The following is a 5554-nucleotide window of genomic DNA, read 5'->3' as shown; positions in this document are numbered from 1 at the left end:
CCCAGCCCGCCGCCGCTCTCGTCGCCGCGGCCGGCGGTTTCTTCGACCTCCGCCTCCCCGACGCAGGGGGGCCCGACAACACCGCCTCTACCGTTCCCTTCGGCCAGTGAGGTACGGCCTTTTTGTCTTGTGATAGCGGTTTGTGATTGTCTGGCGTTTCTTGGTTTCTTGGTGTTTCTTGTCGAACTCCGGCGATCCTTTAGTTTTCTTGCGTCCCAGTCACTCCGGCGATCAGCTCGTCGTGAGCCAGCCGTGACGGCCGGTCCTCTCGTCGGGCTCCGTGAATACGCCGGCGCGGTCAGTTTGGCGCAGTACCCTCTGCTCGCCCTTCAGTGACTCGTGATTGCCGCCGTGGCGCCGTGCGCCACGATGCGCCTATGAGCATTAGCCCAAGCATTAGCCCAGTTCCCTTAGTTTTTTTTGGTGAATTCAGAGATCAGCTTGTCGTCAGTCAATCGTGCCGGCAGCCGGCCGGCTCTCTCGTCGGAGTCCGTGAATACGCCGCGCGGTCAGTTTCGTGCAATAGGCTCTGCTTGCCCTTCAGTGCAGCTGGCAGCGCCGCAATTTGCTCTCCCCGGGAAGAGCCGAGGGACACGTCGAGCACCGCTGCCGGCGGCTGCTTGTCGGGGCAGTCCGTACACTCGCCGGCGTCCAGCAGCGGACTGAAGTGGAGGTAGGGGCAGTCCGTACACTCGCCGGCTGCTTGTCGGGGCAGTCCGTACAGTCTGCAAAAAGCTTCTGCTCCTTAACTCTCGGAGGTTCTCCGTCCAGCGTTCATGATCAGGCCGGCGGTGGCCACCCCCCTAATAAGAACGAATTCAGTGATACCGTTTTTTCTCCCTCCGGCCGGCCCCGGCAAAAAATTTGGTTCAATTCCAAATCGTGCGCGCTGACCAGGTTCCTTCTAACCTTGGCTCCCCAAATCCTCCACACACACGGACACACCAGCTACGCAGCTATGGCGACGGCTCGCGTCGTCTTCTCCCGGGGGCGCACCCTCTCGCGGCGGCGGCGCCTTCTCCCGGGGGCGCACCCTCTCGCGGCGAGGCCTCCTTCTCCCGGGGACTCGCCCTCTCGCGGCGACGCCTCCTTCTCCCGGGGACTCGCCCTCTCGCGGCGACTCCTCCTCTGGCGCCCTCAAAGGCTCCTGCTCTGAATCCTGGTGACGCCCCTCTCCCTTAAGATTCGCAAGCAGCCTCCTTCAACATTTGTCCTCTGCAGTCTTGATAGGGTGTCTTGCTCTAATGGTTCTTGATTAGAGTGGGAGAAAACAAAGAAGCATGTCTTATGCATTGTAAATTTGTTGTGCAGTGGATTCATTGCATTGTAAATTTGACAGTACAGTGTCAATGTGACATGCACAAAGTTCAGAGCCATATCTTGCAATATATAGGGCATTGACTCAAAATAAGCGCTTACGATTAGAAGGCAGTCTGGCAGTGGGAATTACACTTTGATAATTTCTTTGAGTGTATTTAGCTCTACATGTGGAGGTACTCAAAGTTTTCTTTTATCTCTTGTCTGAAGGTTGTGATGAAGATAAGTAGCATTATAACTTGAGGTTATCTTGTCAAAAGAAATTGAGTTGCAAAAGATAAGTTGCACGATGAGTTAATTGTCTAAGTGATCTTGTTGCTAGTTGCTATGCGTAATTGTCTAAGTGCAAGTGATCTGGTGTAAGTGATTCGGCTACTAAGTAGCATGATAACTTAATTGTTTAAGCGATCTGGTTGCTGGTACTTGCTATTCTTAATTTTCTAAGTGCAAATTGATAGTTGATAAGTTGACATATGACGACTACTCGACGTTTGGTGGATGAGAGGCTCTCCTGTTTTAGCATGGCTGCTAGGTTGTCTATTAGCTCTTGATTGTCCTATAGAATGACCTCTTAGATACATGCTTTAATTTCAATTGTTTTGCAGGGATCTCCAATCTTTAATGTTTACTTGGACAACATCGAGAGTTCCTTGAGGACAACATTCAATGGAGTCAGACAATACTTCAAATTGATCCTCCAAAGAGACAATGTGCAACTCCCAGAGGGAAAATTGGTGACTCATCCCAAGGGTTGGATCATTTTAAGGATCAGCCCTTCGCCATCCTCTCATGACTGCTCAGAGTCAGTATATGCACTGTACAGAACACATGATATGTACTTGGATAGCATCGTGGCAAAACAAGTTTGCTACAGGTTCAATGATCACGATCGTTCCATATCATTACCGAAGGAGTTACAGAAAGAGGGTACACTCATAATGGCACAGATGTCAAAATACTTTAATTTGGGTTTTAATCCCAAAGAACATAACCAGATAACCGTCGGAGATGATGTTATTAGAAGACATTACCAGGTGCTCTTAGGGATTGCTAATATGGATCTGTCTCAGGAAGGAAATGTTGACATCAGCTTGAAACGGACTCTTCTCTTCTTTGTTCTGCTAGCCGAAGCTCTACGGTTTCCCGAGCTCGAAAAGTGGTTACTGAATATCTTGGCAAAGAAGTTGGAAATGTCAGTCCCGGTTAGTATAACCAAACTCTTCAACAGTTGGGGAACGCTCTCCAAGATTCTTCATAAAGGCAGAGAAAATTTCAGCATTGGCGATATTACTGTTGAGCTGCTGAGTAACTGTAAAACATATGATGATATATGTTCCATATTGGGAATAGCGAACAAAATTAACTTGAGAAAATTGGAGAAAAAGAAGAAGAAGAAGAACAGGCTCTAAGGCAAGCATTTTCTTTCTTTACTTCATTGGAAATTCGAAATACTTGTCACATGCAGTACTGCTTTACTTGACAATAGCACTGTTTTCTTCAACAGTAGGGGATGTTTATTGTGCTTCTACCTCGCTTTGCAGGTCATCATAGATGTTACAAAGCTGGTCCATATTTAGCTGTTGAGCAAGGCCTTCAGCAGGCATGTTAATAATGTTGAGCTTCGTCTCTCTATATAGCGTCTGTCCGTCTTGAGTCTACATAGGTACAGCTTCTGAATCATCCATGCTGCTGCTTCAAAGTGCAAAGCTTTGTCATTCAGAAATATGGGCCAGCTTTATAGTGTCTCGATATCTGTCTGTAGTGTTTAACAATCACTGTGCCTTTATAGTGTACTAGTAAGTGTTCAACATCGTTTGTCTGGATAGTGTCTCGATATCTGTCTGTAGTGTTTAACAACCACTGTGCAAATGTATACATTGCATAACTTGGAGATAGATATATGTTACATGCTAGCCCGGTCTCCATCTATTTGTACCTAACCATGGAATCTCTTTCCCTTAACTCTCATATTGCTGTATATTCTGTAAATGATAGCCAAAGCTGCAAAGTTTGAAATTATAACTGGGATTGTTCCAAATAAGATTCCTGGAGGCTTGGTTAGTCTGCAATATGCGAATGACACGATCTTGTTCCTAGAGCCAAACCCTCGAAATGCTAGGAATATTAAATGGCTGCTTTCTTGTTTTAATCACCTATCTGGCATGAAAATTAATTATGATAAATGTGATTTGGTGACTGTCAATCTGAGGGAGGATGTTGCTAAACAACTCTCACAAAGTTTTTGTTGTAGGTTGGGAGATTTTCCCGCGACACTTCTTACCTCCTGGATGATCTGGAAGCACCACAACGATTTAGGTTAATTTAGCTTTATTAGCCTCTTGGGTTAAAAGATTTTTCTGTGTTAAGGAAAAAAGCTGGATCACTTTGGTTAGCCATACGTACAATACTTCTAAGCCAAATCTTCTGTGGACTAGAACTAATACTGGATCTCCCTTTTGGAAAGATGTGACTAGAGCTTCTGCTGCTGTTTAGATGGGTTCTTTAGATGGGTTCTGGGGAATGGGAAGCACATCAGCTTCTGGCATGACATCTGGGCTGGTGAGTGCACCTTGAAAACCCAGTTTTGGGAGGTGTTTGACCTCTGTCAACAACAGAACTGTTGTGTGGCAGAGGTTTGGGATGGCTGCGAGCTTATCACTTTGAGAAGATGTGTAGGACATGCCTTCTTGACTAAAAGGGATGAATTACTGGCTGTTCTTTCCAACTATCCTCTTAGTGATGAATCTGATAGGCCTGTGTATATATTTCAATCATCTGGTGAATTTTCTGCTAGCTCCTTCTATAATACCATCAACCGGGGGGGGGGGGGTCTACTTTGTGGAAACATTTCTGGAAAATTGTAGTCCCCCGTAGAGATCTTGACTAAACGACGACATGTTGATGATCTTATGTGTTTATTCTGTAGTGAGTTAGAGTCAGTCCAGCACCTGTTCTTTGACTGTTTTATGGCCCAGGAAGTTGGCAAAGTTATTTCTGAGGTGTTTAATTTTCAAATTCCGCACAATATGGATGAGTTAGCTGAACTTTGGAAAGTTGATAATAAGAAATCTGTGAGTAACATCTCCTGTGTTGCTGTACTGTGGACCTTATGGACCACTGGAAATGATTTGTGTTTTCAGGGTTCAGCTTGGACAAGTGTCAAAAATCTGTTGGGGAAAACAAGTGTTTTGATCCATGAATGGAAGATTCTGTGTAAAGGAAGTCAATTGGTACTGCTGCAACGCTATGTACTACTTCTAGACCGTCGAGGAAGCAAGCTGCTGAGAATTGCCTGCCGTTGAAGGCACAAAAAGGGGCCTTCCTGCGAGCCCACTCCGGGTGATGTTCCTGTAACAAAAATGGGAGGGAAATGATGTAACAGTTACGCGTGACCTTTGCTATTTTGCTGTTGAAGCTGTCTGTTTTGTTGTGAGGTGTAACCTGGTAAATGTTCTTGTTTGGTGAGGGGGTCTGACCCAGCAACTTTAGCTCAGCTGGAGCGCTGGGAACAGTTCGTTTGGTTTTGCTTTGTGGCCCCGTGTTAATAAAAATGAGGTGGGGGGAAACCCCTTTTTGTAAAAAAAAATGATTTGGCAATACAAATTGCTTTAGAGGTTGCTCTTTGTCCTGTACATGGTTTGGCAATATATACACGTTTAATATGATTCAGCTCTTCCTATGTGTTCAATTATGGATGGTATAATTCTGTAATTTTTAGGACACCGAAAGAGTTAAATTGTCTTCCGCCCGTGCTCCTTTGGATTCAGTTATCTCCAGATCAGAAGGAATACAGTTAAGCAAAACCCAAGCCACGCACCCAAGCCGTGAAAGCTGAATCAGATTAGATGGGAGCGCCATCTGAGATTGTATGGTTTGCTGGAGCCTTGCTCGCATTACCCTTTGACCCCGAAGATTCGAAGATTCAATAAACAAATTTTTAGTGCCAACAAACTTTCGTCTACACGGTGGCATGGTTGTTTAGGACATGCATCTTTTTCTTTAATTGAGAAATTGCTTAGAAAAAATAAGCTCCCATTTGTTCGAGAGCGCAATGTTGAAACAATTTGTGATTTATGTTAGTGTTGACACTCAGAAATGACATAATCGCAAAGAGTGACTTGAGTCTATAATGAGATGAGGTTAAAATTATGAGTTCATGTCACCATTTGATGGCCTTCTTCAAGATGATCGAAATAAATATGAAGATGGACCAAAATGGAGCTCAAGTGCAAAAGAT

The 5554-nt window shown here is 45.1% G+C and overlaps 1 long non-coding RNA gene across 1 annotated transcript; it reads left to right on the top strand.

The window, feature by feature from the left end:
• Positions 1–835: 835 nt before the first annotated feature.
• LOC125515365 lies at positions 836–4955 on the top strand. The gene is made up of 3 exons (XR_007286977.1): positions 836–1162; positions 1923–2980; positions 4458–4955. It is a non-coding gene; the product is annotated as an uncharacterized LOC125515365 (long non-coding RNA).
• Positions 4956–5554: the final 599 nt, after the last annotated feature.

The sequence above is a fragment of the Triticum urartu genome, chromosome 6, assembly GCF_003073215.2.
Source record: "Triticum urartu cultivar G1812 chromosome 6, Tu2.1, whole genome shotgun sequence".
NCBI classification, from domain to species: domain Eukaryota; kingdom Viridiplantae; phylum Streptophyta; class Magnoliopsida; order Poales; family Poaceae; genus Triticum; species Triticum urartu.
The sequence above is the reverse complement of the archived record's forward strand: the minus strand, read 5'-3'. Positions and strand labels throughout refer to the sequence as shown.